We start from the raw sequence: 26,555 nt of genomic DNA, 5'->3' as shown, positions 1-26,555 counted from the left end.
CTTAGAATAAGCATCCAGCTAGATTTACTGTCAAACTTCAACTATCCTAAATGAACTGAATTATTTCAATTATTAAAACATAAAAATCTTTTCTTGTTAGGGCACCTGGGTGGCTCAGTCGGTTAAGCGTCTGCCTTTGGTTTAGGTCATGATTCCAGGGTCCTGGGATGGAGCCCCGCATCAGGCTCCCTGCTCAGTGGGGAGCCTGCTTCTCCTCCTCCCTCTGCCTGCCGCTCCCCCTGCTTGTGCTCTCTCTCTGTCTCTGCCAAATAAATAAATAAAATCTTTAAAACATATATTTTCTTAATTCCTTTAAAAATATAATCTCTTATATTTGCTAATTCATACGTTACCAATCTTTACCTTTTTTATTATGTAAATCCTTAACATTTTTATTATATAAGCTATAATACGCAAATATATTTAAACAATTCACTTTATTTTTTTTCCAGAAGACAGAAGAGACTTTACTCTGAAGACTCTTTACAGTCCTCCTTTGCCATGTGTAAATAGGGATTTGTTATTCTTTGAGTAAACATAAAACTGCTCAATGCCAAATGGAAAAGGGGCACTGAATCTGACAATGCACAACCCACGGACAGCCAGTTTTCTCTTCACAGTCCATCATCACATAGGTGACGCTCCTCTGTGTGCAAGGATGGTAGAGCATACAGGCAAAAACAAAACTGAAGGGTCAAGTCTGTACTCTGTGAGGCAGCTCAATAACGGTTCTACAGCAAGAATCTCAGAAGAAAATATCCTCAGTGCCTAACCATTCACAATTTAGACTGGATGGTTCTTTAAAGGGTCTGATTGCTCAGTTGCAAAATGTTTTTGTTATCTGAAGACACAAAATAGGTTACGCTTTTCAAAAACTTACACAGAAAAAAGTTTTCATTTTCCCTTTTTCAAGCACAGGGATGCATTTGAACTCGAGGAGATATTGGACACAATTTTTAAAATCTCTTTATTGAGGTATGATTAACAAATAGAAAGCTGTACATATTTAACATATATGAACCCGATGACTGGAAAATATACAACTGATTGGTAAATATGCACCCGTGAAACCATCACCACCACCATCATGGCCATAAATCTATCCATCGCCTCCCAAAGTTTCTTCCCACCTCTTTCATTATTATTATTTTTTTATGTATTTAGCTGTAAGAATACTTAATATAAGATCTACCCTCTTAGTAAATTTTGCATATTTAATACAATATTGTTAGCTATGGCCACTATGCTGTGTAGTAGATCTCCAGAATTTATTTATCTTGTATAACAAACTATATACCATTTGATCATCACCTCCCCATTCTCCTCTCCCCCCAGCACCTGGCAACCACCATTCTGTTCTCTGCTTCCATGAGTTTAATTGTTCTAGATTCCTCATATAAGTGAGATCATATAGTATTTGTCATTCTACAGACACAATTTTTATAAATACTTAAGCTCAAGAGAAAGACTGTAATATTCTTTAGTTGGCTTTCCCTTACATAATACCTTCTAGGTCCATTCACGTCTCAAATGGCAAGATTTCATTCTTTTTTTTGTAGCTGAGTATATTGTGTGTGTGTGTGTGTGTACACGTGTGTGTGTATGTACATATATATATAGATATATCTACATATATACCTTCTTTTTTTTTTAAAGATTTTATTTATTTGAGAGAGAGAGAATGAGAGATAGAGAGCACGAGAGGGAAGAGGGTCAGAAGGAGAAGCAGACTCCCTGCCGAGCAGGGAGCCCGATGCGGGACTCGATCCCGGGACTCCAGGATCATGAGCTGAGCCGAAGGCAGTCGCTTAACCAACTGAGCCACCCAGGCGCCTCCATATATATCTTCTTTATCCATTCATCGCTTCATCTTTTTAAATTCAGGTAACCAAACTGGAACTAGGTTCTATTGAAGAGTAGATCAAACTTAAAAAAAATAGGAACAAAGATGAAAGGATTGATGGGTGGATGTAAGGAAGGTAGGGAAGGTAGAGTCAGCTTTCAGGGTATTTCTGTGGCCCTTTCTAACTCCACTTTTCTTGTTGGTCATGATGACCCTACATATTTCCTTCTGGATATCTTTGGTCATTTCTTCATTTCCTGTGCTTCCATGGTTGACTGCTCTATTGGAGTTCATTATTTGAACTGTATATTTTGGTTGAAATTCCTTGATATTTATAATCTTATTTAATTTGGCATCATCTCATTTCTTTGACTTGGTGTTGATTTCTTCATTTGTAACACAGATTTGGGATAGAGTGTCAAGACTCATGATTCTTACGAAGTGTTCGGCCATATACTGGTCATTGTCATGTATGAGTGTTTTTCTTTACCAAACACTGTGTTAAACACTTCACCTTGATAATCTATTTAATCCTCCAAGTACCTAATGAAGTACATTTGATTATCCAGCACACAGAGGAGAAAATGAGATACCAAGAGAAGAAGATCACATGGTTTGGTTTGTTAATATAAGAGCCCATGTCCAAGATCAGGTTTACCTTCAACCACACACCAGACTTCTAATCCCCAAAGGACAGATTCGCCTGCCATTCTTCCCGCCTTTCTTCTTTCCTTCCAGGGCTGCCTCCCTCTTTATTTATTCCCTTATTCCTTCCCATTTGCCTTTATTATTCTCTCTGTCATCTCTTTCTCTTTCCCTATATGCTAAGGGCTAGAGACTCAAAATTCAGTTGAACAGGACCCTGCATTCAAGTTCACAATGTCCATTTTTATCACAATACTATATATGTAATTTGGTATCCATTAACTACTTTTTAAAATATCTATTTGAGAGAGAGAGAATGAGTGGGGGGAGGGGCAAAGGGAGTGGGGGAGGGAGAGAAGTAGACTCCCCACTGAATGCAGAGCCTGACGTGGGGCTCGATCTCATGATCCTGAGATCATGAGCTGAGCTGAAATCAAGAGTCAGACGCTTGAGCCACCCAGGTGCCCTTCCATTCACTATTTCTAAGTGAGTCAGTGAATGAAGTAAATTAACCTCTACTTAACCTAAAGAGTATTTAATTTGATCACATTTTTCTAGTTAAACATAATAAAAATACTAACTTTTCAAGTCCACTTTTACTCAGGGCTGTTTTTTCTGTAATGTGATATATTTATATTGCAAATGTTACATATTTAGGGGAAATAGGGAATGAGTAAGCATCATATTGGAGGCTTCATAAAGATTTGTTAAAGAGAAAACGTATGGGCAAACTATGCCTAAATTGCCAATATCAAAAATGACTTCTTTGGAAATAACTGACAAAGTGAAAATCAAAAAGTACATACATTGCAAATGGAAACTAATTAAACCAAGTAAACCAAGAATAATAATTTTGTTTTCCAATGAATCATAGACAACTAACTTTTATTAGAGTGTACCTATAATATAGATTGATAGATAAAACAGTTGAAGTAAGACGGAACTATGGAAAATGTACTTAACAAGTAAGTTTAGTTATTTATACAAGACAGATTGTCTGACATTAGATATGAATATTCTAATAAACACTGTCATTAACTTCCATAGATCTTAGAAATGTAACAAAAATGAGTACAATTAATTTTAAAAATTTAATCATATATTATATCAGAATAAATTGATGGCTAGATTTAAAGGAAAATACACACAGTGATTAAATGATGCATCTCTTCAAAGAACAGTTAAGTCCATTCTTTTCACATTTATTTGTTCAGTCTGATAGATTTTATTTAAATTGCGTCTTAAAATCATTAGCAACACTGCTATGGTGAATATCTTAATTCTTTATTTGAAAATTCAGCTGCTGCTTAAAATGACACCACTTCTGTCTTTTAATAGCCTTTTAAAAATCAAAATATTATGACATTATTTATAAGGTATGAATTCTTGTGTTGAACTTAGTCTTTTTTAAGTGGTGCCTTCATGCAAACTTTAGTGCATGTGCCTCTGACACAGCGTTCTTTCCTGTACTTTGAGGTAAATAGGAATTTTCACTCAAGGGACTTTGCAAAGTGGTAAAATTAAAGTAAGTTTTGGAAAAAAAAAACAGCAAAATGCCTTTAATTATGCATTCCTTCCGGTATACCAGGGGCATATCATGTCTTATAAATTTTGTATTTCATGATTAGATGTATTGTTAAAGTCAAAATGTAAAATTATGCTGTGTGATAGTTAAGTCATCAAGTATCTTAATGTCTCCCCTGACCTATCAGATATAAAGTGAAACAGAAAAAAGTAAGAAAAAAGAAAGACTTGCTTTTAAGTATGATGTAAAAATAATAAATGCAAATTTTGTGGCAGGCATTATAAGCAGTTTAATTAAATGTGTTTTCTTAAATTTATTTTTTCTTAACTTTACTGCCCCCAAGTCTGTGAGCTAATTATTGCTATTACACTATTTTCATAAGTGAAAATTGAAATTCAGAGGTACTTTGATTTATGAATATGCTTGTGGTGATGCTATTTGTATGTCAGTTAGAAATTACATTCAGTTCCAAGAAAGAAATTTGGAAAATTGTGGCTTTACTCAAAGAGAGGTTTTATTTGGCTCCTATCATGGGAACCATGGAGAGAGTCAATCCAGGCCAGGGATGGTGGCCCCAGGACGCCAGCAAGGTTCTGGACTTAGTCTTTCTAAGCTCAACCGTCCTTGCCACATTCTTTTTTCCTCATGGTGAAATCTACCAGACTGTGTTTCTCCAATCCTGGAAGGAAGAAAAGGGGGAAAAGTCAAAACATAAATGCTGTTATTTTACTCCTTCATTTTAAGAAGCTTTCTCAGTAACCCCAGGCAACAACATCTACTTACATCAGAAATATGTGATATGGGCCATAATCTACCTTTTGTATTCACACTTTGCTATCATCAATGTCAGGATGCTTTTAAAGAAAAAAAAAAGTGTGAGGCTATATTTTTGGGGTAACTGGAAATCTCATTCCTAGTTATAAAGAAGCAGAGCTGGGAGCTAGGATCTGAAGCCAGATTTGTCTCACTCCAAACTCAGAGCTCCTAATCTCTATCTTATGGAATAGTCTTTCATTTTCATCATTATTGTAAAACTTAGGAGAGTGCTGTATTAAAAGTTTGATTATGTGAATTTGAAAAGTATAGCATATTCATTAAATCAGTAGAAGTTGGAAGAATCTTGGAAGGCTTTATAAATGTGCAGATTAACCCTTGTTGAGTGAATTTCAATTCATGTATCAGATGACCATTTTGAAGTTTCAAAACTTCAAGAATAGGAGAAATACCCTCTGTAGATATGATACAATTGCCTTCAAGAGCTGAACAGTGTTAAAGACTAGCATAGCAATTTTGATGTGTTACAATCTTTATTCTTGCTGCTTTTGTAGAGCACGGGAGCTTGTTTCTGCAGACTTGCCCAGGACAAAATTCTTGTAAATGCCTACACCGTTTCTGGTTTTAGCTTTGATTTTATTTATTTGTTTTTTTTTTTTATTTTACAAATACATTATTGGCAAGCCCATTTACTCGACTACTGAATGATGGTAGAAATGAAATAATTGTGTGATCATATGGATTTTTGTTCCTGGTTCTTGTTTGGATTTCAAGTACTTTAGCAGTTGGAGATCACTTGGAAGTGAGTTGATAATTTGAACAAAATACAAAAAAGTACATTAAAAAAATCACTTGTAGGAACATTACAGGAAAATCAACATGACTGTTTTTATCCTTTTAGAAAAAATTAAGAAAATGTGACAGTATTAATAAATTTAAACACTTTTTTAGATAAAATCACATTAGAAATTGGTATATATTTTGTTAAATCATTTATATCACAAATACTAATTGGATGCATATTTTAGCACTAGGCAGTAGTCTTTTAATCTGATAAAGACTATCTTTTATGCCAGAAATTTATAGCTGCAAGGAACTATACCTGCTCGTTATACTTAAGTTCATAGCACTCAACTTAGTGGCCAGCATGAAATACGTATATAATATAGATGGATAAATCAGTCAATTAGATTTATTAAAATTAATTGGTTAAAGATGATTTAAATACCCGGTTTTGTAAGTGATTCTCAAAAGAAGTACAGGATACCCTAGCTGTTATTTTCCATTAGTAAGATTTAAGATTTCCCAAGTTCCCAGATGTTTGATGATGTTTTTGAGTACAACCCACAAATGTTTATGCACACATCTGCAAATCCTTTCTTCTTTATTCAGTTCTGGGAGACCAGTTAGTTTGCTGAGAAGGAACTTTATATTTTATTACATTCTGGTGCAGCTTAAGGACAACCTTGTTTAAATCCTTTCTAATTGTTTCAAAAGTTGCAGAAGTAAAGCAGCTGTATATCTGTTGCCTACAATACTGGAAAGATTCATTTTCTTTCTGTATTACCTGTCACATCAAATAAAGAGGCTGAGAGTTTATCTGTGATAAACGTACTCTATTTAATGCAATGAGACAGTCCCTTAATTTGAGCACCTAGCATAGTGTCAGCCTAAATCTCCTTCTGCTGATTTAATTAGCAAAAGTTCCATATTAATCACTTTGCAATTAAACTTTTTGAGTCTCCCATTGAAAAAATATAGTCCTTTCACAAAACAACAACAACGAAAATTGAGAATGAGCTCAGTAATAAAAGTAATTTGCATTTTTTTTAGCGAATGTGTTAGCTGATGAATTATTCAACACTTGGTGTTGGTTCTTCAGACTTAATGAGCCTCTCTAATTTGACTTCCATACCAAATTATAAAATTTATTCTATGTTTATGAATTGAAAAGTATTCATTAGCAAAATGCATTCATCAATGTACTATATATTGTCAATAAGGAAAGATTTTTTTTTCCTAATTTGGCAGGAAATTTTGTTTTAGCAACATAAGCAGAATTCTTTCCCATGATAAAAGCAGTTTATTCATTTTATTGCCATATTTATTATGAGCAAAATATAGGTGGAAAATCTACTCATTTTTGTTAGGATTTTGGTCTTTTTTGCCTAGATGTCATATGTTGGAACAATTACATAGAACCCAATTATAAATCTATTTCTAAAAAGCTTTGAGGCTGTTGTAGTTTACCTCATCTTAAGTGGCATAGTTCAAAGTTATAGCAAGCTAGAATCCTGTATATATAAAGATTAGCATCATAATATTTCTTCAAAAAGAAATAAAGCATTTCTCAATTCTTGGGTATACACTCTTCACTGACAAAATGACGGTTCATTTAATAATGAAAATGCGGGAGCGCCTGGGTGGCTCAGTCGTTAAGTGGCTGGCTTCGGCTCAGGTCATGATCCCAGGATCCTGGGACGGAGCCCCTCATCATCTTGGGATGAAGCCCCGCATTGGGCTCCCTGCTCCGTGGGAGGCCTGCTTCTCCCTCTCCCACTCTCCCTGCTTGTGTTCCCCCTCTCGCTGTGTCTCTCTGTCAAATAAATAAAAATAAAATCTTTAAAAAAACAGTGACAATGCTGTCATTAAAGACAAGTAACAAAACCCACAAATGAGCCTAGTTTGTGCATTTTTAAACACTTCATTGCATTTAAATGCAACAGATGTGCTAATAATCTATAAATAACAGGAATATACAAATATTTGCTAACTGTATTGAGGATTTGCTATGTACCTGGCTCAGTTTTAAGTACTTCTGCACATTCCTCAAAACAAACAACATTAGGTGTTTGATGCTATTATACTGTATCTTTATGAGGAAACAGAAAGTCAGAGAGTTTACTTTCCCCATAGCAGGTCACTGACAAAGCAGTTACTCAAGGGGCGCCTGGGCGGCTCAGTCGTTAAGCGTCTGCCTTCGGCTCAGGTCATGATCCCAGGGTCCTGGGATCCAGCCCAGCATCGGGCTCCCCGCTCTGCGGGAAGCCTGCTTCTTCCCCTCCCACTCTCCCTGCTTGTGTACCCTCTCTCGCTATGTCTCTCTCTGTCAAATATACAAAATCTTTAAAAAAAAAACAAAAATTAAATTAAATTAAAAAAAAAAAAAAACGTTCCTCAGGCCCCGTCCAGACTGATTCCATAGCCCACGCTGGTAACCTCTGAGCACTCCCACCCTCTCGAATTCATACTGTATGTGCTTCATGCTTCCTCCTGAGGTGCAGCCATTATTCTATTTTGAATGATTTCATTTTGGGGAATATAAGCTTTGTGCTCTTCTACCACATAATGTTAATGAAATGGTTCATAAAAGAATTAAGCGAGTTCTGATTTCTTCTAACTGGAATAATACTAGTCATCTAACAGATCATCTAACTGTAGCTCATTTGTAGGTAATAAAAGTCTTTTTTTTTTTTTTCCCCATGAATCTTTCCAGTGTCTCAGTCAGGCAATTCTCACCTTTTTTTTTTTTTGGAGTATTTTGGCTCACTGTAATCCCTAGATATTTTTCTGCCAAAGGACAGATTCTGGAGATGGATGGAGATAGAAACTTATTAAAACCACAGTATGTAAGATGTGTGTATCTCACATTTTATTGTAAAATTTAGATTTAGGATTTTCTAAGATGGGCTGCACTAATCAAATCTCTTCTGTTTTCATCAATTTGATGTTTTATGTAAAACAAAACTGAGTTCTTAAGAGTGTATCTCAAGTCCTTGCACATAATGGGAACTTGATAAATATTGGGTTCCTCTTACCCTCACTTGAAACTTTGTAAATACTGACCAGGGGCCGTGCATGTGGTTAGTACTGTGGTTCTCTATCTCATTTGTAGTTATCATTCATCACATAGGTCTAGAAAAATGTGTACTTGATTCCAACAGGGTTTTTGGGGTCTAGGTCAGAAATTTTAAACTTCTATTTTTTAATCTTGTATTTGTCTTGTATGAAGAGTTAAAAATAAATAAATGAGGCTAATTATCTCTTCAATTCTGAGAGAATAAAAGGGAGTATATGAAAGTAGGCCAGACACTCCAAATGTATTTACATTTGGGACAGCGGTCTAGAAGGACATAAGACCAACCATATGCAGCCATTTCTTAGATTTGACTAAGTTTGGCAATGGGTAATAATGGCATGAAGGAGAACATTAACAAGATGGTTTATAGGTTTTTCTGAGGCCGACTCTGTTATTCTCTAGCCTTGTTTCCATGTCTTCCTAAGAGTTTGTCTAATGTTCCATATATAATCATTCCAAAACACACACACACACACACACACACACACACACGTGCACACATACATTAGACATACTATAGCCTAGGACTATTTTAATTCATCAGGGTTAAAAGTAAGCAAACAAGTGTGATTCCTTAATCAGTTGTCAGGAACTAGCTTAAACTCTTTGCCCTTATTCTCTATTCTGCCAACAGGTTCTTTTCTTTTTACACAGGGGTCTAGACTCCAAATATAAGGTATATTTTAGGAGAGAAAGTATAGCATATTGGTTAAGAGCAGGAAGACTGGGATGTGCCTGGGTTGTATGAGGAACCTATCAGGAGACTGTCACATAATTACTATGAAATATTTTGTTTCAACTTCTGATATTACAAATAACCAAGGAGCGGACTGTTTGGTACCCTGCTCCCAGGACATCCAAACTCTCATTCTAGATTTTGTTTCCCTAGTAAAGAAAAGTAGACATTCTTCATCTTTCTCACCAACTTTTTTTAGAATGAAAATAAAGCCAGTTGTAATTTTAGGTGGAGTAACCAGAAGAGGTCAAGTTGTGCCCTGCTTTTAAATTATTTTTAATTGTATTATTTTGTTCTTTCACTAATTCAAGTATGTATATCTTAGGTGCCTACCACAAACTAATTCTGTAAGGACTGGAGATAAGTCAGTGAGCAAAATAAAATCCTACCAGGGCGCCTGGGTGGCTCAGTCGGTTGAGCGACTGCCTTCGGCTCAGGTCATGATCCTGGAGTCCCGGGATCGAGTCCCGCGTCGGGCTCCCTGCTCGGCAGGGAGCCTGCTTCTCTCTCGGACCCTCTTCCCTCTCGTGCTCTCTGTCTCTCATTCTCTCTCTCTCAAATAAATAAATAAAATCTTTAAAAAAAAATAAAATAAAATCCTACCATCTGGATACCAAATTCTGGACATACCTGGAGAGAGCAAATGAAACCTGCCAGCTTTTTTTTTTTTTTTTTAATCTGTCCTACTCCTACCCATAAATCTCCTGACCCCTGTTGTCTTAACTTTAACCTCACCTCATCTCCACTCCACTTCCGTCCACTGTGTCGTAGTGGTCTAAATCCTAGTGTGACTTTCAGTTACCCTCCAGTATTTGAGATGTTAGAAAGGTGTTCTTTATATTTAACCACCAACTCTGCTGCTGAAATTGACAACCATTTATTTCCACTCACCAGAGAATAAAACAGCTGGACACTTAACATTCTGTAATTATACATCTGATCTATTGCTCTCTAAGTGGTTAAGGATAGACAAATGACCTCATATCTCAGGATCAAGCAGAGAGTCCTCAATAATGTTTTGTTGCAGCAGTGGGCTTTCAACAGTTCTTTTGATTTCCTAAGGGAAGTTACTAAATTCAAATCATGTTAATATTAGTGATTAACATGTGCTCAAGTACATGTGTGTGATCCTTGATGACAGGGTCTGTGTTGTTAATAATATCCTTAGCATCTACCCTACTGCCTGCATACACTGTTGCTTAATACATTTTTTTTGCCAATTTGTGTGGTGTGCTGCCTTAGGTAAACTGCAGAATTAGTAATTAGGTACTGATTTGAAAAGGGGGTTACAAGTCAGAAATAAATGGTAAACTAAGCAGTAACAACAACAAAAATACCAAAAAACCGGTAGAACAGATCAGTAGAACCAGGAGATGGTTCTTTGAAAAGGTCAACAAAATCGATAAACTTCTAGCCAGACTCAAAAAAAAAAAAGGACTGAAAAATCACAAATGAGAGAGGAGCAAGAAGAAGGAACAACCAGAAAAATACAAATAATTATGAGAATATTATGAAAAATTACGTGCCAACAGTTGGACAACATAGAAGAAATGGAAACCTTCCTAGAAACATGTAACCTACCGAAACTGAAGCAGGAAGAAATAGAAAATTTGAACAGACCATTTACTAGCAAGGAAATTTCATCAGTAATCAAAAAACTCAAACAAACAAAAGTCTGGGACCAGACAGCTTCGCAGGGGAATTCTACCAAACATTTAAAAAAGAGTTAATACCTATTTTTCCCTCCAAAAAATGGAAGAGGAAGGAAAACTTCCAAATTCATTCTTTGAGGCTAACATTACCCTGATACCAAAACCAGATAAAGACACCACTAAAAAAGAGAACTACAGGCCAATATCTCTGATAAACATAGATGACAAAAATCCTCAACAAAATACTAGCAAACTGAATCCAGCAATACATTTAAAAAAATCATTCACAATGGTCAAGTGGGATTTATTCCCGGGATGGAAAGGTGGTTCAATATTTATGATTCATTCAATAGGAAACATCACATCAGTAGGAGAAAAAATAAAAAGTATATGACCATTTTAATAGATGCAGAAAAAATTTGACAAAGTACAATATCCATTCATGATAAAAACTCTCAATAAAGTAGGTTTAGAGGGAACATTACTCAACATAAATAAATATAAACATAATAAAGGCCATAGATGAGAAACTCACAGTTAATATCATACTCAATGGAGAAACACTGAGCGCTCTTCCCCTAAGGCCAGGAACAAGATAAGGATGTCCACTCGCTCCACTTTTATTCAACACAGTACTGGAAGTGCTAGCCACAGCAGTTAGACAGCAAGAAGAAATGAAAGGCATGCAAGTTGGTAAGGAAGAAGTGAAACTTTCACTGTTTGCAGATGACATGATACTATACATAGAAAACCATAAAAGCTGGAAAAAAAACAAAACAAAGCCTTAAAGTCTCCACCAAAAAAACTGCTAGAACTGACAAATGAATTCAGTAAAGTTGCAGGATACTAAATCAATGTACAGAAATCTGTTGTATTTCTATACAGTAATTATGAAGCAGCAGAAAGAGTAATAAAGAAAATCCCATTTATAATTATACTAAAAATAATAAGATACCTAGGAAAAAAAACGAACCAAAGAGCTGAAAGACCTATACTCTGAAAACTATAAAACACCAATGAAAAAAATTGGAGAACACACAAAGAAATGGAAAGGCATTACATATTCATGCAGTCTACAGATTTAATGCAATCCCTATCAAAATATCGAAAGCATTTTTGAAAACAATCCAAAAATTTTTATGGAATCACAAAAGACCCCAAATGGCCCAAGCAACCATGAAAAACACAAATGAAGGAATGATATAATTCCAGGCTTAAAGTTATATTACACAGCTGATATAATCGAAAAAATTATGGTATTGGCATCAAAATACAGATCAGTGGAACAGAACAGAAAACCCAGAAATAAACCCACAAATATATGGTCAATCTTAAACAAAGTGGGGAAAGAACATATGTTGGGAAAAACACAGTCTTTTCAACAAATGGTGTTGGGAAAACTGGACCTCTTTCTTACACCATACCCAAAAATAAGTTAAAAATGGATTATAGACCTAAATGTGAGACATGAAACCATAAAAATCCTAGAAGGGAACACAGGCAGTAATTTCTCTGACATTAGCCATAGCAACATTTTTCTAGATAGTCTCCTGAGGCAAGGGAAATAAAAACAAAAATAAACTATTGGGACTGCCTCAAAGTAAGTTTCTGCACAGCAAAGGAAACAGTCAACAAACTAAAAGACAAGCTGGTGAGTGGAAGAAGATATTTGCAAATGACATATCTGATAAAGGGTTAGTATCCAAAATATATAAAGAACTTAAAAAACTCAACACCCAAAAAACAATCCAGTTAAAAAATGGGCAGAAGACACGAGCAGACATTTCTCCAAAGAAGACATACAGACGGCGAACAGACACATGAAAAGATGCTCAACATCACTAATCATGAGAGAAATGCAAATCAAAACTACTATGAGCTTTCTAACCTCACACCTGTCAGAATGGCTAAAATAAACACAAGAAACAACAAAGTGTTATCAAGGATGTGGAGAAAAAGGACCCCTGTTACACTGTTGGTGGGAGTGCAAACTGATGCAGCCACTCTGGAAAACAGTATGGAGGTTCACCAAAAAGTTAAAAATAGAGCTACCCTATGATCCAGCAATTGCACTACTGGGTATTTACCTAAAACAAACAAACAAACAAAAAACCCCAACTGATTCAAGGAGATACATGCACTACTATGTTTACAGCAGCATTATTTACAATCGCCAAACTACGGAAGCAGCCCAAATGTCCACTGATAGATGAGTGAATAAAGATGTCGTATATAGACACAATGGAATGTTATTCGGCCATAAAAAAGAATGAAATTTTGCCATTTGCAGTGACATGGCTGGAGCTAGAGAGTATAAGGCTAAACGAAATAAGTCACAGAAAGACATACCATATGATTTCACTCATACGTAGAATTTAAGAAACAAATGAGCAAAGGAAAAAGCGAAGAAACCCAACTCTTAACCATAGAGAACAAACTGATGGTTACCTGAGGGAGGTGGGTGCGGGGCATGGGTGAAATAGGTGGTAGGGATTAAGGAGTGCACTTGTGGTGAGCACCAGATGATGTATGGAAGTGCTGAATCACTATATTGTACACCTGAAACTAATATAACACTGTATTTTAACTAACTGGGATTAAAATAAAAACTTAAAGGAAGTGGGCTAGAAGAATCAATTCAGAAATCATGTATTTAAGCCTCTTTTTATTTTATAGGTGTAGTTGTAAGTCTGGAAATGCGTGGTGATCCTTTCCCTATGAAATTCACAGTTTATTTAAATCCAGAGGTTATGAAGACACACACACACACACACACACACACACACACACATACAACACGCATACATTCCATCCTAACAACAAAATCAACACAAAAGTGCATGATGTGAGTATGGAGCAAGCTACCTGTGATTTAGCATGGTGTTTATTTAAGAAACTACCTCTGATGCTTAAGAGCTAAGAGTTAAAGCCGGGTTCTTAAGGATACACTCACTGGTAAATAAATATACTTATCTCCATAATTCTTGAGTTTTTCTGATTACTTCTGGTTAAATGAAAGTTTTATTTCTCGCTAAATTTCCATGGAATACGAATGTCACAAAGCATTTTCTTTGGAAAAGGTGCTGCCGTCCCTGCAGGTACAAGGAATCTCAGGGTTTTGCAGTGGTTTGCTCTTGCCATGTGGTCACTGGCCAAATCCAAACAATAGACAGAGTCTTGAAAGGAGGCTGGACTGATTTCTAAAGTGTGTTATTCAAAACCCTATTTCTATGAGGTACCCTTTGAAATAGGATTCTGTGGTCAAAAACTTTTGGAAATACCGTATTTCATATTCTCATCTTGGGAAGTCAGTGGGAATGGCAGCATACTGAGTGAAGTAACAAAATCAGACTTGTTAAACCTCAGTTAATGAAATGTTTCTCAGTCTTACTTGACTATGTGCCCTCTTTGTTCTCCCTTCTATTTATAGCTTGAATGACACATGTTCTGAAGATCCTCTTAACTTTGGCTGCCTTTGTATAGATACCAGCACAGCTTTTGGAAGTTTCAGTTATTATTTTAGTGAAATGTTTTATATCAGCTTTTTAACTTCCCATTTATTGTTTTCTCTAAGAATATAATGGTGAATATTCAGAAAGATTCTGGCTCCTTGAACTCCCAATATTGATATTTCAGAAAAAAAAAAGCTTCCTATTTAAGTTGTATATAATCACTGTTAGGCTTTCAGTTTGATAAATACAGAAGATTCTAAATTGCATTTTATAACCACCATACAGTTTTTTTTTTTAAAGATTTTATTTATTCACTTGAGAGAGAGAGAGAGAGAGAGCGCGCGCGCACAAGATCCAAGAGGGCCAGAGGGAGAAGCAGACTCCCTGCTGAGCTGGGAGCCCGGGACTCGATCCCGGGACTCCAGGACCATGACCTGAGCCGAAGGCAGTCGCTTAACCAACTGAGCCACCCAGGCGCCCCCACCATACAGTTTTGAGAGTAAGCATCTAGCTTCTTGAAGAGTCTGTGTCTTGCCCTTGTATTTGACAACAAAACTGTTAGTCAGGGATGGGACCTCTCTCCTTCTAAACTTAATAATGGCCTGTGGTTACAATTTATTCTAAGAAGGAAACCGCAAAGGCGAATATGGTTTAAAAATAAATACAGCCTTTGAGGAAAGTTTGGAGGACTTGGAACTACAATTTCGAGAAGGCAAAGACATAAATAATTGATCCTAACCAGCCGGTATCCTCACAACCACATTCAGAGTTTGTAGCTAAAAAATAGTTGTCAGCAAGAGCTGAGTACTTGTATGCACATCACCTATAAGATCTAATTTCATTCTCCTGAAAACTCTGTGAAATAGTTGCTTTCATTCCTGTTTTGTCAATGACTTATTTTCTCAAGGTCATATCCAGGAAGTGGCAGAGCCTGGGTTTGCAGGTTGATGAGTCCTTCTTTGGCCAGGATGTACATGGAACACTTAGATGCTCTGTCTGTGCGGTCTGAATGCTAAAAATGTACAAGGACAGTATGAACATGAGTGAATTTAGTGAATGAGAGAGAAAACATGCACAGAGACTGCCTTACTCCTCAGATTATTCTCAGTGTTTATTTAATGGACTTGCATATCTTGAAATTTGGTAAGAAAACTTCCGTGCTGCTGTTCTGAAGGAAAGCTTCTGTCCCATACGTTCAGTGAAACTCTGACTCTGTTTGACTGGGCTTGTCCAACTGCCATCTGCTAGAATTCAGGACTAAGGCTTGCTTGTGCATCAATAGCCAGCGTCAGGTTCCAAATTGAATTTTATTGCTCTTAGTTTCTTGAGTCATCATTTTATGTCTCACTGAATTGCTTAAACTAACAGGATTTTTCCAGCTTAGCCATTCTGTTTTTTTTTTTTTTTCCACTCTCATCTCTGTACTACATAGGCTATTTTATTTATCACACTCCTTTTTAAGTAGGTGGGGTATATTCTTTTTTTTAATTGAGAAAATTTATATACTTCTTTTGTGTTTCCTGGTCTCTGCTGAAAAAGTCTTTTTTTAGGAGGCCTTGGGAATCCTTTTTGGGCTGTTGAACATAGAAGTGACATAAAGGTAAAGGGAGAAAAAAAAAAGTTATGAATGTGACTCCTTTTTATGCAGGGCTGGGTGGGTCTTAAAAAGCAGCTCTTAGACTTATTTTGTTGAATGTTGTGTTTTACCTCATAGGAAATGAAATTACTATAATGTGATTTGAGAATACTGTTTCCAACACTAAATACTAGATGGTTAATGAAGACAAAAATTAGCCAATGTATCATTAGCCATGTCCGGTGGGAGAGAAATGAACAACAGGAAACTTTAAAGTATATTTTCTTCATTGACCTATATACTCTTTACTGTTCATCCTAAACTTTCTTTTTCAAGTCTTTTAGCATGCCTAATAGTTCAACAAAATTAGCTGTTATTATTCCTCCATTTCTTTCTCAAATTCCTTTTGTGGAAAACACAAAGGAATGACTAAAACCCACAGTCACTTTCACAAAGGAGGAAATGTTTTCGATTGTGGTTCTTTGTGCTTTCCATAGAAATAGAAAGGTAAGTCATGTTCAGTCATAGTCTGTAGAAACAATGAATCTAAACTTTGTCTTTCTAATCTCAAACTAAATAATTCCATATCCCATTACTCTCTCATTTCTCCTGTGTGATCTTGAAGCCATTATACTTCTGTTTTGATTTTTAGAGTGGTGTTATTTATGAAGTCCACATAGATATTTGCTTTCTCCTCAGACATCTGAGGAGTTTCATTTTATAAAGAAATTCTAAGAAAAATATATCTTCTCAGGCATAGCAACAAAATCTTTTTTTTTAAAGATGGATTCAGACCCCCCATGAGCTTATTATCTTAGTTGAAGTGGCTTGAACTTCAAAGATGCATAACCATTAAACTGTCATAAGTTTTTATGAAATCAATATTGATCTGTTTTCATTCTTAATAAAAGATGAGTGATGTTGTTGGTGATCATTACAAATGTAACGCAAATTAGAAAACTATGAATGGGAACAAGCATGATGCCATTAGTGTTAAAATTCAAATGTGTGAACATTACAGGGAATAATTAATCCTCACTAGGGAACTCAATCTTGCATTGCCTGTATACTAGAATTGAATTACAAATATTCTTTGGGCATGTATGATTTTTGTATTTTCTTCCTAGAATGTTATTACCAGAGCAGATTCTAACTAGTTCTAATTCATTGTATCAATTTAAAGCCAAATTATATTTGTTGAATTTGAGTTATCAAAAGCTTCTGCCCTTCGGTATATGGGTAGCTTTATTTAACAAAATAATCCTTTAAAAGTTAAGTCGGGAATTTTCCAAAGTCCTGTGTCAAAACAATTTGTACTACGACTGTTTTTCTTGCAGAGAGTTAGCTAAAGGGACAAAATATGTAAGTTCTTATCCTTTCATTCTTATAATTCAGTTAATGTGAATGTGAGCCTATCTAAGTTCTCTGCTCAGGTTGATTGTGTTTCTTCATGAGTCTGACCTTGATAGCATACATAAAATCTTTCCTTTGTGAAAGAACCAGAGAGCCGTGGAGCAGGACGAAGGTGGGGGAGGAGGGTTAAATTGGTATTGTACAAGGGAGAAGCTGGTGGTGGCTTCACTGGGTATCCCATTGCAGACTTTCCTACCTGGAATTAGATTCACCATTCCAACAGGATGAGAGAGAGAGAGAGAGAGAGAGAGAGAGGGAGGGAGGGAGGGAGGGAGGGAGAGGAGAAAGAATGGAGGGCTTTCCTAGGCTTCTGATTCTTAGAAAAACTGTGGTCAGCTTGTTCCATGGGCATTCCCGTCTGTAATTCTTGACACTGGGGGTGAGATTCTGTTTCAGGAAATCAGTTGTGAAGTACAACAGTATGAAGGTTATAGGAAAGTATTTAGACTATTTTTGAAAACTAAAACTGCTGTGGTAACTAAATATTTCTTAAGTACCTATTGGGTACCTGGCACTGCACTTAATAGTGGGGACATAGAAATAAATATGACACAGTCTGTACCTTCAAGAGATTCTCAGCTTGGACAGCTTTGTTGTTGTCTTTAAGTAAATGAAATATATATGCCCAATACAAAGATGCTATGGGAGCAAAGGGGATTAAAAAGCACAAATTGCATAGAAGTATTGAAGAAGGTCTTCCAAGATGTTCTTAGCATGTTAGACATTATATGTCCCTCTGAATTTTCCTTTCAGGAAATAGGGAGAGGTCATTCAGTACAGGTGTCCCCCTGGATGAGGCTAAGGTCTAATACAGAGAGAAACACAGAAAACTTGAGTGTGGTAGGATATAGGGTATCTTTTGATGTCTCTCTCTCTCTCTCTATATATATATATACATATAGTGTGTGTGTGTGTGTGTGTGTGTGTGTAGGCTCAACCCCCAGCATGGAGCCCAACATGGGGCATGAACTCGTGACCCTGAGATCAAAACCTGAGCCGAGATCAAGAGTTGGCCGCTCAACTGACTGAGCCACCGAGGTGCCCCTGACATTAATTTTTTAAACTTTTTTTTCTTTTTCCTTGTTTTTCATAAATTATTTACAACTTTGTTCTTTCTTGTTTTCAATTAAAATGTAATTTTTTGGTGTATTTACTTTATATTGAAGAGGAAAAAATATCCCCTTATTAGGTGACTCATCACTTATCTCTGAATTTGCTGATCCATTCTTGACTCATGGATCATACAGTTCACATACACCAGAAAGAGAGGCTTTAAAGGCAAGCCCTCCTATTTGTCAGTGAATTAGAAATCTCATGATGCGCAAAGTGGAGTTTCTCTGAAACTAAGATTAACGGTAATATATGACCTGGGTTGTAACATGTGACTTCATTTAACTGGTCCTTTGAGAATGTCAAGAAAATTGATTTTTTTTTTTTTTAAGATTCCATCTATTTATTTGAGAGAGAGAGAGAGGAGAGAATGAGAGAGAAAGCATGAGAGGGAAGAGGGTCAGAGGGAGAAGCAGACTCCCCGCCGAGCAGGGAGCCTGATGCGGGACTCGATCCCGGGACCCCAGGATCACGACCCGAGCCGAAGGCAGTTGCCCAACCAACTGAGCCACCCAGGCGCCCCCCTTTTTTTTTTTTAATTAAAATGTGGTTGATGGGCTCCTGGGTGGCTCAGTCAGTTAAGCGTCTGCCTTTGGCTCGGGTCGTGATCCTGGGGTCCTGGGATCGAGCCCCGCGTCAGGCTCCCTGCTCAGTGGGGAGCCTGCTATTTCCTTTCCCTCTGCCCCTCCCCCCCCGCTCATGCTTTCTCTCTCTCTCTCTCATCATAAAATCTTTAAAAAAAAAAAAGGTGGTTAAAGGACATGTGGATAACAAGGAACCTGGCTTTCTAGTCTGTTTCTAATGATTTTGGATAAGATGCTTAAGTCCCCAGGGAACTATCCCAGCCTGTTAGCCATCTCCAAACCCCAGGTTCAGGCTCACTTAAAAACAAATAAATAAATGATTTTTTAAAAGACAATATTATATTTTAAAATAAGGATACTAATAGGGGTAGTAATATTAGTAACTTCTTTGGGTTGAGCATATATGGAATTCCAAGCCCTCATTAATAACAATTTATATTCCTTTTTTCATTTTATCTTCATAGTTCTGTGATAAAGCTACTAGTATAGAGGAAGCTACTATACTAGATGAAGAACTGAAGCCTAGAGAGGATGTGCAATTTTTTCAAAGTCAGCAGTTAATAAAATAAAGATCCTGACCCCCATCCATGTGCTTCTCACCTCCAAATACTTAGAACTGTCTCCTAAGCCGCCTTGGGCCTCAACTGCGGTTGAAGGAGCAAACATCCCTGCTTACTTTCTTGCTGGTGGGGTATATTTCTCAGCCAATTCAGACTTCAGTTATTCATTTGGCCATTTGTGTGTCTCATTCTGTTCTCTCACTTCTGTAAATAAACGCTGGCTCTGTAAATCCCAGAGCTCATAATGTCATAGCTATTGGACATGCCATCTGATTGTCTCCTGTGAGCTGTCTGTAGATTTCTCGTTATTCCTGGATCCCTAATTCATCACCGCAGACACTCTGAATTGTTTGTGCTCCTCTTTAGATCCTGGTGTCTCCCAGGTCTCCTATTGCCTTCAGTGACCTTCCAAAAGATACCCTGTCTTCTTCCCCTAGAGAGCTCGTCCCTGCTCCACAAAGCTACTGTGAGAATACGTGAGGTGATACATGTGAAAGTGTTTTAAAAAACTTAACATCCTTAATTTCCTCCTCACTAACGTGAATGGGATTGAACTAGATACCCTTTAAAGTTCCTGTGGCTCACGGATTCCATTGTCTTTGATTTATTAACTTGCTATCAAGTGCGAGGTATTCTGACATCAGACTCCAAATATCTTAGTTTCTTGCTGAGGCAAGCTCTAATAGGCATTGTATAAACTGAAGGGAGAATTGAATCCACTTGGAGGAATTCAAATGATTCTTTACATTAATTTGTCTTGAAACTTAGGATTTTTGTCATGAGGTCTTCACATTTTCTTCAAATCATGTGAAGTATGTACATAATTGTAGGTTAACAAAAAGACCACTGCTTGGAATTCTTTATGACAGAGAAATTCTGTCTTCTTGCTAGGTCTGACCTTGACCTGTTGCCTCATTTATTTTCAGTGTGGCTTATAATTGAATGTTGAATAAGAGCCTTTTCAGCTGATCTGATCCCAAACTGAATATTTTCAATTCAAACGCTGAATCTTGAGCATGAAATGACAGCAACTACATTCATAATTGAAGGGATTGGGGTTTGAGAAAAAAAGTTGTGTGCTTCCTCCTAATGTCTACTATTCTAGTTTGGGTTTCAATACTTGGGATATTTTGCTTTGGTTTATGTACATTTGATATTGTCCTATTTTTCTTCTTTGATTTGTAAAATAAAACTTTATCTTCCTGGAATGTATACTTGGCATTCAGCCTCACATCAAGAAATGTGAATGTTTCATAGAATACTATCCTGGAAGCATCTCCTCAAAATCAACAATTAAAGGTATTATAACTAGCAGAATATGAGACTCTTTATAAAAAGTATGCCTTGTCGTTCTTAATATGGTGATAGAGCTACTGTGTAACACATTTCTATATTTTTTCACCAGTTGATAATGTTTTATTGCATACCATCAAATATTAAAGGCATTAAATTGAGTTGTTTTTATTCATATTTTTAATTGACTTTATTTAACCTTTATTTAACTTTGTATAACCTTTACTTTGTGATAGAGATACAATCTAGTGATTAATCCTTCTTCACTAATTTATAAATATTGATCCTTTCCTCTTTATAAAGTACCATTTATTGCTAAATATAGGTGTCATTAAGGTAATATTTCAAAAAGTGAGATAATTCAGAATAGGAAGTTTAATCATATCCATGCTTTCTAAAATCCTAAAATATGTGCTTTTACTTCCATGAGTGTCTTAGGTACTATCTTGCCCTATTTCAACATGAATTATACATGTAGAGAATTCTAGTAACATTCCCTCTTTGGCTTATGTATAGATTTTAAAGGTAACTATTTCTTTTTCGTTCTACAAATATTTATTAAACACCGTCTATGCTTTAAATGCTGTTGTGTTTAATGGGAATATAGCCAGGACCAGTGCAAAGTGCTTGTCCTCACTCAAGAATTATTAATATTTGCTCTTTTTGAACATTTATTATATGCCTACCAGCAAATTTACAATATCCTTTATTCTTCAAAATAGCATCGTTAGCTTACTTTCATGTGGACAAACCAAAATGGAGAAAAGGTAATTGCTTGACCAAGGTCACACACCAAATGAAGGGCAGAATAATGTTTTAGACCCAGGTCAACCCAAGTACGAAGATCAACTCTTTCCATATCCACTAACGCTGCCTTTCTGGTTTTAATATATTGATAGTTTGGGATATTAGTTGATTCAATTAACCTCTGCTTCTCTAATTTCTAGAATCCAGATATCTTAGTCACAACTGCTGTTCTACATCCCTTTGAAAATAAATAAACTGTGGTAGTGGGAAATTGCAGTAAGAACAGACTTCAGAGTTGACATCATTCAGATTCTGATTTTGCCTTTTAATTTGTTCCATGAAGCTGGAATCTCTAAAATCCATGGAATGGCTGTAGCTTAAGTTTAGTTGTATGACAGGACATTGAGCAAGTCCTGTAACTTTCCAGCAGTTCTCTTTTGCCCTCTGAAAAGTTGGGATCATGATAGATATCATTTGGACACCATTCATGAAATTGAATGCATTCATATCCACAGAGCAGGCTCCACTTTGGGGGAGACATTTCTGGCATTCAGTACAAAAGTAACAATTAATTCTAAAATTATTTATTACTAAGATAGTCACTAAAACTATTTGAACAATTATTGCCCAAAACATATTGTCTCATGGAAAACAAATGCCTTCTAATTTTCATTACAGCCCTTTTTAGCCAATGGTGACTGTTCTGTAATACACCTATTCTCTCTCGTGCAGATTAACAAAGAGCCATTGGGGAAAGTATGTAGTGAGCAGTGAGAGTGCTAATGAAAACGGAAAAACCCACCAGGGCACATTCTGTGTATGGTTACCTTTTAGCTGTCAGTACTTTTCACTGTGAATTTTGTTGCTTTTATCCTGAGCAGACATTAACTACCTTTAATTGGCACATTGTGCCAGATCTTCAGATTCATTCTTCCTCACATTCTTAATATGCCATGTCATAGTCTCTTGGGTGATTCATTCAACCAAATCTACTCTTTTCATAAATGTGAGTGATTAGAATTTGTGGAACATTTCACATTTGATTTGAGATTTTGATTTTATAAGGAATATTGTCAGCATTACAGTATTTTTAAATGCAATTGTTTATTTAAGAGACAGAACCAAAATGATATGAGCAAAAGCATGTGACATACTGATGAAGGTAAGCTGTGTGTTTTATGGTATTTCTCCAGGTTTGTATTTTCCTCGGTTCTCACCATCTCAGCATGGCTGTCTACATTGTACACGGCCTGGTCTATATCCAGAAGACTTTACTTCAGCTTTACTTAGTGGTCCTGACATGGTCTTCTGAATGCTAAACCCTCACAAGAGACACGTTTGCAGCACAGCCTGCAATTCAGCCGAAGCAATGGGAGTGTGCTGGGAGAGAACCTTTTTCTGAGTGTCACTCTGGACTGAAGAAGAGCACAATAGAAATGACCTTATAAATATGCTGGCAGTGAAGGTTTTGCCTAGTGTGAGAAGAGGTAGTAAAATACTCCTTTTAAAAGTCAGAGCCGGGCGCCTGGGTGGCTCAGTTGGTTAAGCGACTGCCTTCAGCTCAGGTCATGATCCCGGAGTCCCGGGATCGAGTCCCGCATCGGGCTCCCTGCTCGGCAGGGAGTCTGCTTCTCCCTCTGACCCTCTTCCCTCTTGTGCTCTCTCTCTCTCAAATAAATAAATAAAATCTTAAAAAAAAAAGTCAGAGCCATATAATAACAGGGATAGACAAAGAGAAATAGAATTACCCCGAAAAGAGGCCAGTCTTTCAATAGAATGCTTTGTACCTTTTAGACTAGAATCCATTACAGACATCTGTCAGTGATACACACAAGTCAAACAATACCCATTCTTTCGTTTCCCACTGCCTCCGGTAGACTTTTACTTTTTTCCTGTAAGATGTGAACAATTTTAAATGTGAAACTTTGCCATTAGAAGGTGTTTTTCTTAGTTTCAAATTTTAATGGAAAAGGTAGTGGGATAGATGGGGATTCCTGTGTAGAAGGCTTGGCCTGTGCAGTATTTTAAATGCCAGTTCACTTTCAGTAAGTCTCGGGGCTGATGGCGATGCGCTCCTAGTGGGACTCTCAGCTTCTCCCAGGTGTCTCTTCTGAGCTGGACAGCACCATAAGGTTAATCTGTCTAAAACTTGCCTGCCTCTCGCATGCTTTCCAAATAATTGCTATCAAGGTCTTCCATTGTATGAGTCTTAATGTACAGCCTTATTTCACTATTCCATTATGCTCACTGTGTTCTTGTTTACTTTCTCACTCCCATCCTTTCTTTCACTCCTATAGTGTGTCTGCAATGCTTTACCTTCATTGTCTCTTCTACATTTCCGCACACCCATGTCTTTAGGTGAGTTGTACTTCCCTCAAATTGCTTAGACTGATCACTTTGGCCTTTAAGCTAAAATAAAGTTTTCTCCACTCGGATAATACTGTATCTCAATCTTTCCTATAGCATTTTATCTTTCTCTGACTTACATTATAAGTCTAATTTAAAAATGATAATTTTTGGCTTTTTATATCATTATCCCTAATATCTTCATCTAAGGAGCAAACTGCTCCAGTAATAATTTATTATCCCTTCTCATGATTTTGCGGGTTGACTGGATTCAGTTGACTAATTCTTCCATGGTGTCTCTCATGAGGCTGTATTCAGATGTCGACTAATGCCTGCCCGTGAGAGCTCACTCACATACATAGCCGATGTTGGCTGGGAGCTCCGCTGAGCCCGTGGTCTGCAGTGCTACGATGGGCTTTTCTTTCAGGTTGGCCAGTTTGCCCTGGTTTTGCAAGGACATTCCTGATTTTCGTATTGGAAGTCCCACATCCTGGGAACTCCCACGGTGTTGGGCCTAGTGAGAGGGTTAGTCACCCACTCAGCTTAGGCTTCTCACCACTTAGAAGCTGGGTCCCCGGGACCAATATCCAAAGTGTGGGTGTTCCAGGAGTTTCTTGCAGAAGCTGCAAGTGTTTTTTTTTTTTTTTTTAACTGACTTGAGATATCACATTTCATTGCTTATGTTGAATTTTATTTATTTTTATTTTTTTTAATTTAAAAGATTTTTTTATATTTTATTTGACACAGAGAGCGAGTACAAGCAGGGGGAGTGGCAGGCAGAGGGAGAGGGAGAAGCAGGCTCCCTGCTCAGCAAGGAGCCCAATGTGGGACTCGATCCCAGGACCCTGGGATCATGACCTGAGCCGAAGGCAGACGCTTAACCGTCTGAGCCACCCAGGCACCCTTCATGTTGAATTTTATTAATGAAGCAAGTCACTAAGTCCATTCAAGAGGAAGGGACTTAAACCCCATGTTAAGGGAGAGGCAAAGTAACATTGTAAGAGAGAAAGTGGGAAGGAAAATACTGCTGTGACCATCTTTGGAAGCTGTCACCTTCTACACCATATGGTACCTAATCTTTCAGAGAACAAGATTCAGTTCACATTTACATTGTTTCTTTGTTTCTCCTCTGCACTTAGAGACACTTAAATTGTTAAAGATAGGAAGGGATATCTTTATTCTAAATTTATAATTAATCCTTACTTGGATACAAAGTTATATACAATTTTGTTTCGATCTTTAATTTATGTAATTGAAAGTGACAAATTTGGGTCAGAAATAAGAGAAACCAAAAGAAAAAAAATGTCCTAGAGAAAATCTACACTGCTGTTTGTTTTTTTTAAAGGTTTTTTATTTATTTATTTGAGAGAGAGAGAGTTCGCACACACGAGTGGGGGGAGGGGCAGAGGAGAGAATCTTCAAGTGGACTCCCTGCTGAGCACAGAGCCTGATGTGGGGCTCCATCTCCTGACCCATGAGATCATGACCTGAGCCAAAACCAAGAGTGAGATGCTTAACCGACTGAGTCACTCAGGTGCTCCGAAAGTCTGTGCTTCTTATTCCAAGCTCAGTGCTATGCACTGTCAGGAGTCTATTAACGATTTCAATCTTTGGGTAATGTTTTGATGGAGTCATAGGTAGTGTTTAAGGCAGTAACTAACAGCACTGTTGAGAAACCAATGCATTATTTTACGCATCCACAACTGTAGGAATGAAAAAATAAATAAAACTAACAAGAAACTACCATTTCAGCTTTAGCATTCACATTCACACTTTTGGTGCCCTCAGGAAAAACACACTCTCAAGTTATGCAGGAATACAAACTTTGGTGGCCCAGTAAGACATGTCATCCCCGTAGACGAACAGCCCTACTTTCTCTTTGGTATCCTGCATTAGATCCTATTTTTTTCCCCCTCCAGTGAAATGTAATAAATGCCAGGCCCAATTCTGTAAACAATATTGTACTTATTTATCAATGATTAACAATTACATTATGTATATTATGATATACATCATTTATTTAACCTAGGTAAAGGGTCTAGTACATATATAATGGCCTTGGTAAGTTAACATGGAAATTTAGCATTGCCTGTAGAGGTTTTGAATACTCTTGTAAGTCCTTCAAAGGAATGTTGTGCTTCTCAAACTTTAGCAAAGGAAGTTTAATCTTTGTCAATATGTAGGGTCAGTTCTATTAGATTCTCAAAAAAAGGGGCAGCTCTGATAGCTTTTATTACATGGGCCGAAGCACAAAAGTTCAGCTCTGTCGAGTACCAACACAGAGTGCTTTTTACAGATCCAGTGCCCTCTAATTGCTTCAAAATGTCAGGTGCTCCAAAGCAAACTAATCGGTATTGGGGCATAAAACTTTTCTGGGTCACTGATTGACATTAGGCTCAGGTCAGTAGTGAACTCAAATTCATTCTCTTCAGTGGCAAAC

At 36.9% G+C, this 26,555-nt stretch overlaps 1 protein-coding gene and 1 long non-coding RNA gene across 3 annotated transcripts in view; one reads left to right on the top strand and one right to left on the bottom strand.

Annotated features, from left to right (window-relative positions):
* LUZP2 (leucine zipper protein 2) overlaps positions 1–26,555 on the top strand; it is a 469,487-nt gene that overhangs the window by 65,701 nt on the left and 377,231 nt on the right. The window lies entirely within an intron of this gene.
* On the bottom strand, positions 4,477–11,678 carry LOC148162623 (uncharacterized). Its single transcript, XR_015766679.1, has 3 exons — positions 11,570–11,678; positions 9,772–9,936; positions 4,477–4,692 (listed from the first exon to the last, which is right to left on the bottom strand). It is a non-coding gene; the product is annotated as an uncharacterized LOC148162623 (long non-coding RNA).

This window comes from Eumetopias jubatus, unplaced genomic scaffold (assembly GCF_037043125.1).
Source record: "Eumetopias jubatus isolate StellerSeaLion01/CBP00866 unplaced genomic scaffold, mEumJub1_p1.0 scaffold_13, whole genome shotgun sequence".
NCBI classification, from domain to species: domain Eukaryota; kingdom Metazoa; phylum Chordata; class Mammalia; order Carnivora; family Otariidae; genus Eumetopias; species Eumetopias jubatus.
Note: the sequence above shows the minus strand (reverse complement) of the source record. Positions and strands in the feature narration are given on the sequence as shown.